Genomic DNA, 13026 nt, shown 5'->3' on the forward strand with positions numbered 1-13026 from the left:
TATTCATTATTTCTGGAAATTTCCAAAAAGTACTTATTTGTATTACACAGAAAACCATATTGCTTAAAATAAGAAATCCCCAATCTATTATTTAATAGCCTAAGAGTGTGACCTCACAGCAACTCCCTCTTAACCTACTGAAATATCCAAGCATGTTTTCACACTTAACATATTCTTTCTCGTCTTCTAAATAGTCCCTTATACCAAGATATGAACATATTTCTGAAAAGGCCATTCCTTATGAGACATTCTCAGGTTAACTACAGGCCACGTTACAATTTAAAAAATGAGGTGTTTATTGTCTTTCTGAAACCACTAGCTGTCACTTTCGTGTCTATCTGCTCTGTTACTTTAAAAAGAGAAAACCCCAGAATCATTAGAAAACATTGTGGTTACGTGTTCTCACTGCCATTGGCAGGCTTTCGTTAAGCTTGGGCATGAAACAAGGAAAGCCAGTGCCATCACCACTTCTGCTCACTCTCAAATCCTCCCTTCTTTTTATTACGTATGTCAAGACTGTGGCTTTGTTATTTTATTTCTCTCAGAGAGCTTGCTAGTAGAGCATGTCATAGTATTTGGAACTCAGACATTTGAGAACCTGTTCAGATTTTGGAGGCCAGAGAAGGAGAAAGTTCTTCTAATATAACTGTTTATGATGTTAGTTCTCCTCAACTATGCCTCTCGAGGAAGGGGCACAAGGAGGGTAGGCATGGAGAGGAGGAAGTTTTAGTTTACTATTAAATGTCACTAAGCATCATGTAGGTTGTGCATAGGAAAAACCTATTCTCAAGAAGTTTATATGGGAAGACACTATTTCTTAAAGTAGACCTTGCTTTGTCTCTCGATTCTACACAATTTATCTCCTGAAGGTCTGAAACTGGATGTGAGAGATGTGGCATGAGGAGTGAAGGGCAGTCCTACAAGGAGGGAAGGAATTAGTGAGGAGGACATTCAGGGATAGCAGAGGTTGGATAAGGATAAAAAGGAAATGAGAGTAAGGCGTGCCCTTTAAGTAAAAGTCTCTCAGGAGAGGCTGGTGAATGTATTCTTAGTATTGTCTTTCAGATACTTGTGAAATGCTAAGCATGTCACACATATGCAAAAGATACCTGTGATTGACTAGAAATAGTCCCGCTGGTGACTGCTGCTAGTGAATGGGGAGCCAAACCCATGGTTACTGCTTAGCACTGCCTCCATTCTCTCTACTGGGCTTCTTGCCTCTTGGGTTGACTGACTTGACAGATGAGGAAGTCCAACAAATGGGGAAGGCAGGGTTCCCCTTTGCCCCAATGGCGCCTTCTGGACCTCCTCTAAAGAGAAGGATTTTTGATAGAAAACAATGTACTTGAACTGATCCTGCCAAGAAATCTACCACAGCAGCTACCAATTGTTGAGTCCTGTGACCAGTCAAGTTGTCTAATAAGCACCTTCGGACTCTCAGCCCCTATAATAGTCTTATCAGGAGAGCACTTATCAGCTGGCCACAGGGTCTTGGGCTCCCACTCCACAACTCTTCCCACAAAACCACAGAATCTTCACATGTACCCTCCACCACTCACACTTCCAGCTTCAACACCCGCATACCCACAGACTTTGAGAACCGCAGAGAGGCTAAGAGGGAAACCCAAAATGTAGATATGTAAATTATGTTTTTTAATAAAATTTCCCTTGTAGGTTTTTCCCTTTGGGCTACTTCTTAGTCACCCTGTACTTTCCAGCTACATGCTCATTTGTTCGCTAACAAACAAAATTAATAGAAATAACTCTTATTCCTGTACTTTCCTACTTTCTTTCTCTCCCCTCTGGGAAACTGGAAGCATTTAGAAGCATAGCCCATCCTTTGTGAGGGAGACAATGATTCTGTTATTAACTGTGAAGAAGAAACCACAAAATCTAAACAAGTTGCACAAAAACAAACAGAGAAATTGGCCTCGGACTTTATTTGTGGCACTTTGGAGAAACGCCTTCTCTCACCCACATTCTTCACAGACACACCACAGTCCTCCAAGAATGACATGAAGAAAACCTCCTATAGACCAAATTCCTTGTGTTACAGTAACATCTATGCTGGAGTGCCCTGTTCTCATGCTCCCCCTGTTTATTTGGTCTTGCTCATCTATCTCTCTAGAACCTTCCGGCCTTGAATCATTGCCCATTTTTTTTCTTTATTTCAGTCAAGTCTGTTCAAATTTCCAGAACAGGCTTTCTTAACCACCCTATGTAAAAGAGCTAACCTCTACCACCACTAGCCCTGCTATATTTTTCTCCATAGTACTTCTCACAGTCGGACATTATTTCACATATTTGTTTGCTTTTTATATTTTATTCCCTCTACTAGAATTTAAGGCTCTGCCTTATTTATTTCTTTAAGTCTCAGGTCCTAGAATAGCATTGGACATACAGTATGTGATCGGTAAGTGTTTGCCGAGTTGATGAACAAATGAATATAGCTATAGTTAAGAGGGATATTTTGGCAGTTTGCATTATTAGCTTTCATTTTCATCCTTCGTTGTTTTCATTTTGTGAGAGTTTAAGCCAATTGCAACCTTAGGGAACAGCCTACACAAGACCACTGCCCTCACTTCTGACACAAATTCAAGCCCAAGGGGGTTCCCAAAACCATCCTCAATTCTGATAATTCACTAGAAGAACTCACAGAACTCACTGATAATTGTAACACTCACAGTTATGGTTTATTAAAGGGAAAGAATACAGATTAAAATCAGGTAAAGAAGAGATGCATAGGGCAGAGTCTGGGAGGAGTCCATATGTGAGACCCCAGGCATCTTCGCCCTGTGGAATCATGGACAATGGTACCTCCACCCACCATGATGTGTGACAACGCACATAGAATATTGCCACCCAGGGAAGCTCATTCAAGCCTCGGTGTCCAGAAATTCCTTCGGGATTTGATCATATACTACTCACAAGGCTGATATTTAGTCTTCAGTCCCTTTAGGAGCAGAACTGATATCACTGCCTCCACCAAAAACCTTCATCATTAATCATAATGGTAGATTGTCCAGTGACCAGAGCCTCCAGACAAAGGCACTCCTATCGGGCATGACATTCTGGGAGTTTAGCAATCACCTCCGAGTAGCCAAGGGCAAAAATCAGATCTCTCTTTGGGTCTGATCTTCACTGCAACATGCCTTATAACTTTACCATGCCCTCCAGGTGCGGGCAGGAATAATATTTTCACCTCTTGACCTTGGGTTTGGTCATGTGACTTGTTGGCCAATAGAACTAGGCAGAAATCAGATGTGTCAATTCCTCTTTCTCTCTTGTGCCTCTGCCATCACCATAAGAGCATGTCTGAACTAGCTCACTATTCCCAGGAAGAAGTTGGGAAACATGTGGAGCAGAACCATTCCCCCCATCCCCTCCTGCTGAGCCCAGCCTGGAACAGCTGACCTTCATCCAATGGGCAGACCACTTGAAATAAAAAACGCTTTCTTTTGTATGCTTGCAAAGATTCTGTGATTCACTTTGAGCAGCATTCTCATGGCCATGGTTAACTGATAAAGACACCAAGCTATTAAGAATCATCGTATTTTTATGTGAGGGCGCTGATCCAATTAGAGCTCCTTTTGCTGTCACTGAAACAGGATAGCTTGTGGAAATGGACACAAGTTGACAAAGTTTGGATGGAAGCAGATGAGGAGTGAGGAAGCTTGGAAGGTCTAAAGCAGAGTTTGCAAACATAGATACCGACAGGGCCAGGAAGGTAACATGAGTGAATAAAAAGAGCCAATTGTTTGACAATAAATTTGACCTATGTGGGAAGAGAAAGTATAGGGGGTAGTGGGGGCGATAGCAAAGGAACAACAGTAGCCTATCTAAAAGCAGCAGCCACTACTCAGCTCCAGCAGGTTGTTGCTAATGTGAAAATGTTAACGCGGGGTTGCCAAATTTCTCAGGTTGTTTTTTGGAGAAGTTAAGAACTGAGATATTTATATGAACTCTCTCAAATGCTAAAAATGATTGATTTTTGTTCAAAACACTGTGCAAGACAAACCAACTACATTTATGATAGTCATTGTGCAACCTCTCATTTATGCCATGGTGCGCAACATCTGACGGCAGCAGGCTTGTCAGGGACCTTACAAAAAAGATCTTCGATGGCCTGGGTCAGCATGAGGTGACCGGTTGCCTCACATGGGGCTGGGTGATTAATTTAGGTTGAGGGAGGTAAAATCATGCTAAGAGGGGAGAGGATTCCAAAGACAAATTCTTTATCACCATTTGGCCGAAAGCCATACTCATCACAGCTTAATTGGAGTCACTTAAGTGTTACAGAATGATTCATTAACATTTTTCTTCTTTAGGGGTATAATATCCATAACAACCAGGCAAGGCATAAAGCATCTCTCTTAGTCATTTACATACATAAATCTCTAAATGATGCCTCAGACCATTTCAAGAACTCCCAGGTACCCCAGCAGCAGCAAAACAGCGGTGGTACTAGCCAGGAGCGAGGGAGCGAGGCAGGACCCACGCAAGCTCACTGTCCACCAGGCACCACTCCAAACACTGACCCACTATTGTGCTCCTCTGTTTGTGGAATTCTGCTCCGCAAAACAGAATATAAGGGGTGAATTTCTGTCTGATTAAAGTAAAAGCTGTGAACATCATCACTTGCTCTTTTCTCCAAAATGGAATTTAGCTGTAGACACAGTAGAGTTGTCAGTAAGTCTTATGACTGCCTTTTAGGTGTTTATTCTCTAGTATCGGGTCCTTGTGTTGACTTCCCTCTGCTCTACATATGTAAGTATCATTATCCCAGAGACAAGTCATTTGTAAGATGATGGTATTTGTTTAGCACCAGATGTTGCTTGCTTTCCCTCATTTCTTTGCTGTTCATAGCCCTGGGGGTGCTGCACAAATGATGGTTCTGAGGAAGGCCAGGAAAGGTCTCCCCCACCAGAACAGAGCAGAGAGCAGCTGTTGGGAGAGCAGATAGTAGATAGTAGAGCATTCATCTCTAATTGTACTGGCAGTGAGAGTACCATCTAAGGTTTCTTAAAGGTTTTGTTTTCAAAGATATATATCAACAGTGCCATGAAAAGCACAGTCCACTAGGACAAGAAAGGGAAAAAGAAACTAACATCTACTGAGTGGTACTCACCACACATACAATAATTCAGATGGGTGATATTAAAATGTTTACTTTTATACTTGAGGAAATTGATGGCCAGCCAGGCCTGAGCCAGAGAACACTGTTAAATACGATAATCATATGTCTAAAACTTTCCGAGTCTGAACACTCTGTTCTACAGATAAACCTTCTTCCCTGGCTGGGGCTTCAGAATCTGTGCTCATTCTACTGCTTGACCAGTTAGAAGCCCAATAGCCTACTTCTTCTTTGGTACTTTGTAAAACTTATTCTGTAAGTGCCTTCTAGGTAACACAAGTGAGCATCAAGCTAAAAGAGAAAGAAAAACAAACAAGCTAAAAGAACTATCAAGAATACATATACAGTAGCTTTACACAAGAGCAAAATATTATAATGTCACTAAATTAAAGTCTGTCATTATTATGTCTCACGGCTAACAGAATAGACCTCATCTTAAAAATCTAAACAGGATAGTGCAGTCAACTGTCTACTAGTTCAAAGACTGTGTGGGGATAGGAGTCCAGAAGTTACATCCAGGTCCTCTTGAGACATTGAATGGAAACACCTTACTTTTCTCTTCAGCCCTTTTAAATATGAGTCAGTGGGCTCCAAGTCCAGTACATACTTTTCTTCCATCTCTATACCAACTTCCAAATTACCATACAGCTATAACTGGAAAAAAAAAAACATTAATCTGAATTTTATTTCTAATATCTTAACTGGTCATAATCTTTAATTCCTAACAAAGACTCAGATCTTTGTTACATCCCATTTGTTTGTCACTTCACACAGGAACCCTATCTTAAGTCCATTAATTATTCCTGCTCCCTCAAAGGTTGATTGCCTCAACATTGTCTATTTTCCCCTTATGAAGACCTCAGGTCCTTCCTGTCGACTGGTCTACAGAATGGTCAGCCTCAACTGTATGGCCAAAACCACACTGGAATCACTGATTCAACCAGAGCTTGTTACAATGTTGGTGTTCTGAAGGTGACCCATGTCCAGTCCATGTCCAGAATCTAGCTTCAGATGTTGGAGATTCACAAGAAGTCTGGATGGGAAAGGAAGCTTGAAGTAAGAGGGTGGTTTTCAACATTTAGGAGCTCTTGGAGAAAGGGCTAATCCTTTGATTTGAGAGCCTTGGTAGGCTGTCCTAGAGGTGTGCAATAGGCAGGTCTCCCTGTGATTTTGACAGAGTTTTGTCTATTTGACCCTTTGAAGGTTTAAGCTTACCCTATTGAGTTTCTGTATGACAACAAGTAGCCTCTTCATTCATCTGGTCTATGCTGCAGAGGACTCTCAGGATCTTTCCTACAATGGAACTCATACTAGACCTTCAGAACGTGTCCCACTTGATTCTCTATGATCCCCCTCAAGGCTCTCTAATTGCCTCTGAGTTTTAAGAAATGGTAGGCTGTACAAACTTAAAAACAAATCTCTTAGTCAAGCCTCTTAGACTCAGACTTCGCAACTAAATCCAACCCTGGAGGATTGTCAGAGAAACAGACTGAAGAGGGGCATGAGATTTCCAGGAGTGTCAGGGAATAGAACTTCTTACTGCTGCAATTCTGCAACGATTCTTTGAGATACCACCTGCTAACTCCTCTTACTGCAGTCATCTACCAATGCCCAGCCACTGCCCCTAATTCATGAAGATTTTAGGATCTATCTCACTGGCTCTCTGTCACTACTGTCAAAACCACAAAGACAACTGATCTCTACATTCTGGCTCTTCAGTCTTTCTATATCCATGTTGATATCTTTTCTTCTATCCCACCTTATCTACCCACTCCCAAGATCACAATCTAGATCGTTACCCAGAATCATTACCTCCCTTTCCAAAGACTTCAACATTTCTTAGACCCCTTCAGGATCAGTCACTGAGCCCATCATCTCCCTCATATCCTTCTTCCTCACCCACTGTCTTCATTTCCCTCCATACTCAACTTGGATCCCTAGCCCGTCATTCTGCTCACTTGCATCCATGCTCCCTCTGCTACTTAATCCCTCTCTTCATTTGTCAGACTTATTTTTGGTTAAATATCAATTCTGTTTAAACTCAATTCCTTGTCTACTCAGCTCCGAAATGCAAACCCATTGTATGAGGCTAGAGAAAAACACATAACCATACTGTACTGATGACTCTTGCTTTATACTTATGACCACAGACCTCATATGGACCCTCAGAATTTTCTGAATAATTCCTTAGTCTCTGTGATCCCCCCTCTGAAAAATATTCCTTCTCTTCCCCCATTTCCCCACTCTCAGCTGATGACCTTAGTTCTTACTTCACTGGAAAACAAAATCAGAAGAGAATTCTTCTTCTTACCAAAAAATCTACCAACTTCCTAAATCTGTATCCTCTGTCTCTTTGCATACTTCTCCCCTTGTGCCTATTCGAGGACATCACAAAATTTCCCCTCTCTTTCCTGACTCATCTCTTTACTTGGTCATTCCAATCATCCTGCAGATATTCTGTAATAACTCCTTTTTAAAAAATCAATAATCTTTGAAAGAAGATATTAATACACACTTTGAAGCCTCTATAATCAAAACGGTGTAATGCCAATGCCTAAAAAGAATGACTAATGGAATAAAATAGAAAGTCAAGAAATAGACCCAAATTCTTATATAAAAAAAATAGATTATGATAAAGGCAAATCCCAAAATATCTGAGCTAACTGATATTGAGCTAAATGGATAGTCACTTAAAAAATAAAATTAGATCTATTTCTTACACTATGCATAGGAATCATTGCCACATGAATCAGAGATCTAAATGCAAAATGAAATTGCACAAGAACTAGAAGAAAACATGAAAGAATTTCTGTACGATCTGTCTAGAAAAGATTTTTCTATATGACTAAAAATCTCTACAGAGATTGGTAAATTTGACAATCAAAAAAATGTTTTTAAGTTTTAGTATAGTCAAAACACAAATGAAAACTGATAGAAAAACATTTGCAGCATAGATTATAAAGGACCAATATCTAACTTTTTTTAATTTTTAAAAATTAAAAAAGACCAAAAATTTAATAGAAGAGTAGAAATGTAAATAAACCAATTCATTAATAGTGATATAAAATTGGTCCTTAAACATATGAAAATATGATCAGTTTCACTCATAAAAATGCAAATTAAATCCACATTGAATGATTTTTTTGACCCATTAGATTGGCAAAAAAAAAATTTCAAAAGCTTAACAATACCCTCTATTGGTGAGGCTAAAGAAACAGGCACTTAGGTTCATTGCTGGTGAGATATATAATAGGATACCATCCTTGTGGAAGGGAATTCAGCATTATCTAACAAAACTGCATCTACGTTTACTCTTCTACCCAGAAATTCCACTTCTAGGAATTTACCCTGAATATATACCTCTAATAATATAAAAATACAAATAACAAAGTTTATTCACTACAGCATTATAATTGCAAAATATTGGAGACTACCTAAATGCCCAAGCACAGGAAATTAGTTGCATTAAATATAGTACATATACACAATGAGGTAGTGAGATATAAAAAAGTAAGAGGAAGAGATCTATGAATTATTATGGAATGATTTCCAGGAGATACTATTAAGTGAAAGGCAAAGTATTAAAAAAGCATATAAAGTCCACTGTCTTTTGTGTAAGAAGAGAAATAATAAGATTTGCATATAGCTGTCATCTTTATAAAAAGAACCGCAGGAAGATCAAACAACAAAATAAGGTAGCTTGTTTCCTACAAGGAATGTGGGGCAATGGGGTGAAAGAAATATGGCATGGAGTTACGCTTCTCTGAGCATACCTTTCTGTATAGTTTTGAGTTTGGGTAGCATTTCAATTATATACATGTCAAAAAATGACACTAAATTAATAATGAAGTTTAACACCCAATACCCTTTTGCTCTTCTTTGGTTGGCCTTACCCTCATTTTCCTTGGGGTGACTCAGGTGGGGTGCATGTGTGACACAATTCTTCATATCACATTTCTCTGGTCATGAGGACTGGCCCAGGATTTGGCACCTAACACGAACTGAGCCAGTGATATGCCACAAGCCTTTAGCTGCTACTGTTCAGAGAGAGGCCACCTTCTTCTTCTTCTTTTTCTTTTTTTTTTTTTAATTGTTCTTGGATCCAACAATTTGTACACCTGTAGTAACCAGCAGCCTCCTTGCCACCTTGAAATGAAGCCAAAACAGGAGCGCAGAGATGAGAGATCTAAGAGACCAATATATGAAAATATTGCTCTAGCTCCTGCTATTTTTATTTAATTAAGTGAACCAATCATTTCAACTCTGCCTTTGCCTGCTTGAGTTAGGTTTTCTGTCATAGGCATTCATTGTCTCAACTGATACACTAGTTCAAGTCTCTCATTTTACTGACGTGGAAACTAAGGCCCAATGAGATAAAGAGAAAGGTCCCAAATCACACTAACAGATTATCAGAACAGTGACATCAACACTCAGACCCTCTGATCCCAAGTTCAGATTACAGACTCAATGTGGCAACTGGACTTCACTCCAGGTTTACCTGAGGGAAACCCTGGGCAAGAGGTCATATCCAAGGTGGAAAGGAAGACAAGAAAAAGAAAGCTCGGCCTCCTCTTCCCATGGCTTCATGTGCGCTGGCCCTCTAGCCTTGCAGGTCAGCCTGCTCCTGACTGCTCACAGGTGGGGATTTGACCAGGGACCACCACACACCTTAAGGTGGAGACAGCAGATGTTCTGAGGCCATCACATGTGGCCACTGAGGCTCCAGCTGTGGGGGAATGAGCTTCACTGGAGAGTGCTAAAACTAATCTAATAGTGCTAAGACTATTAGACGTTTGGGGTCAAATAGATGCAGTGTTCGTGAGAGTAGAATGAAGGTTCTGATCATCCCAGGTTTAAGCACATCGGGATGTGTATTGAGAAAACTTAGCAACTGGGAAATCAGTCATTGTGGCAGCAAGACCCATGGACTTGGAGCCAAAAGATGTGGGTTCATATTCTGCCTCCTCCATTCACTCTTGTGGATGTGTGCCCTTCTGTATACGAAAGGAGGATAATACTAATCCCCCAAGGAGCCAAATAACTGACACTTATGGGAGGTCTCTATAAGCCAGAATCTTCCAACCAGTATCCACTGGCCTGAACACAGCCCACAGACTAATTGGGCCTCATGGAGTTTTTTAAATAAGCCAGCTGATGTTGAAAAATTAGGATATTTCACATAAAAATCCAAATTTTTGCCTTCTCTTGAAAATAAACAAGCAAGATTTTGGGTAGTGGTCCAAACTGCAATGATATGCTGCTTTTTGTCCATGGAAGAGAGGTTAATGTGCCCGGCAATTCCCCATCACCCACATCCACCTACTACAGCTAAAACTAGGGGGGAGTTCTAGTGGCCACTTAGCATCTCACACTGTCATTTGTCTCATAGCAGAGAACTATGGCTCTGCACCCTTGTATCCTCTGAAGTGGGGAAGCAAGGGTTAACTGAGAGCCCATGTTGTTCCTGCCCCCACTCTCCATGCTGCCCACCAGAATCACTCATAACATTATCTGCTTGGTGCTGGGAGGCATCTGAGTTTATAAGCACAACTGTAAATGCAAATTGCTACATAAAGTTCATGAATTAAAGAGAAGAAGTGAAAATTAGGACTCAAGTACAGACGCCAAGTGTGGGATATTCACCCAGGTGGGGGAAAGCAAGTGACTGGCAGGTAGACTAGAGGTGTGCTTGGTGGGGGTGGTCAGTGCAGGAGTGGATCAAGGACGGAGGGAAGCAAGTTCAGAGACAAGAAACTCAGCCTCTGGGTACCTGGCATGGGAACTAGTGATGCCAATGGCCTACTCCAGCTCAGGACCTGGTTTCCGGATGGCGTGAATAGGTATGTTTGGCCGAGGGGACAGGAAACCAGGCAGAACTTTAAAAAGGTTTGGTGACATTCTGGCGAGTCCCCATGTGGAACCCACAAGAGACCAGGTTTGGTCTTAACAGACTTATGAGGAAGTTCCCCTAAACTTAGTTTTATGCTTTGACAGAGGAAATAAAAGTTCTCAGTAAATTTGGTGAGAAGTCTACCAAAGCTGATTTAAGCTTCGAGCAGAGGGACCTGGCAGAGGAGCCGACCTGTGTTGTTCGCTGAACAGCTCATTCAACACGAAGTACTGGTTCTCAAACGCAGCCGATACGAAGTTCTTATAAGATAGAATCTCTCCTATACTGTAAGGTATAATCATATATTTTATGTTCCCTTATAGCCTAAGATTTAAAAATTGATGAAGCACCTGAGCTAATAAAGGTTGCCCTGAGGATATAGGTTGATTCTGGAAGCATTTTTTCATTCAGCAAACATTCCTGAATTGAATACATAGAGTTTACAATCTATTATGCTTAACACTGTGGAGCTCACAACAGTGGACAAGACATAGATAGCCTTTGTCGTGGGGCAAGTTGCAGGCCAGTTGCATCAAGTGTGTGTGCGGAGAGCTGGAAACCAATGGGGATGGGAGAGGCTTGCGCAAATTCCTACTACACTTCTGCCGTGGGGCCCAAGGCAGGATAATGTTGCCTGTCCATAAACATTTCTTTGTAAGGGATTTTAACTAGACTTCCTTATCTGGGAGCATCTGAGGAATTTTTTACCAGGGCCTCAACCTGAAACTGACAGCACTGCCTGAGTCTAGCCGTGTCTATATAACACCAAACTGAATTTAAAAAAAAAATTATCTGATTGTTTCCACGTAATGGGATGCTGTGTGTTTTTAAAGCTACAATTTATTTCTTACTATGTGCTGGACACTGTGCTGGGACCTTTATGTGCATTTTCTCGTTTAACCTGCATGTCAACTTTTAAAGTACCTGGTACCATCCCCATTGCACATGGAGGATTCTGAGGCAGAGAGAGGTTCAATGACACTTTAGTTTTACCCAGATTTCTTCTGAAGGTCCTATGGTCTATATGGAAACTTTGAGAGAGAGACTGGCCTTTGTTTGAGGTCCAGTCCACACACATTAAGCATCTGTTTTTCCCACACACAACACTCTTCAGCACTGAGAGGCTGCCGGGGATGGAGACCAGATTTCCAGGGGTGGTGTTTTAGCATCGACTAGCCATCCCCAGACCACAATTTAAAAACAGACCTCCAGCCTTTGACTTCTTCTTCATTGGCCTCTGGCTAGAGAAAACAAAAGAAGAACTTACAAAGGTCATCATGCATCTTGTCATATGGCATTCTGACACTCAGCCACTGCTGGGGGTTTTGGGAGGGGAAGTAACACTGACATCACAGAAACATAAAAATGAAAAAGACGAAACACAACCCTCCCTCCCTAAAGAACAGAAATAGAAGCTTCACCTCTTTCAGTCATTTCTGCCAACATTTGATCTCCCAAAAGAGATTTTCTTTCATCTCAAGTTCTTATTCAACTTTAGTCTACTATTATTTTTCATCCAGGAAGATGAACTAGTCAGCATTAGTCTTATTACAAATTTCCAAAATCTCGAATGTAGTGACTATTAGTCTTTTTATTTTAGGCCCACCAAGCACAATGGTCTACACTTGTGTTCTTCATCTGAGCCTTACATGTGAGGGGTTTTTATCTATACCGTTTGCAGTTTTTCTACTATTTCTATAAAAAAGTAACTGTGATAGATTGAATTATTATTTATCATTCCTCACTCTTTCCCTGTTATAGAACTATATATCCATGATCTTGGGCATGTGCCTTTGTAGTAGCTCTCACTGAAATTAATGCAGTGTATTTACTTACCCCATTGATAGTTGGCTTGCCGCATGACTAGTTTGGGAAAGCAGAATGTTAGCGAAAATAAACTAAATTGTGAAAAAAAAATTGTGATTTTTTTTTTTTACAAAGAAATAAAAACTGTAACAGAGGCTTTAAGTATGCTTGCATAATGTGAGTTGGCCTCTTGTTT

Source organism: Rousettus aegyptiacus, unplaced genomic scaffold (assembly GCF_014176215.1).
Source record: "Rousettus aegyptiacus isolate mRouAeg1 unplaced genomic scaffold, mRouAeg1.p scaffold_m13_p_1, whole genome shotgun sequence".
In the NCBI taxonomy this organism is placed as follows: domain Eukaryota; kingdom Metazoa; phylum Chordata; class Mammalia; order Chiroptera; family Pteropodidae; genus Rousettus; species Rousettus aegyptiacus.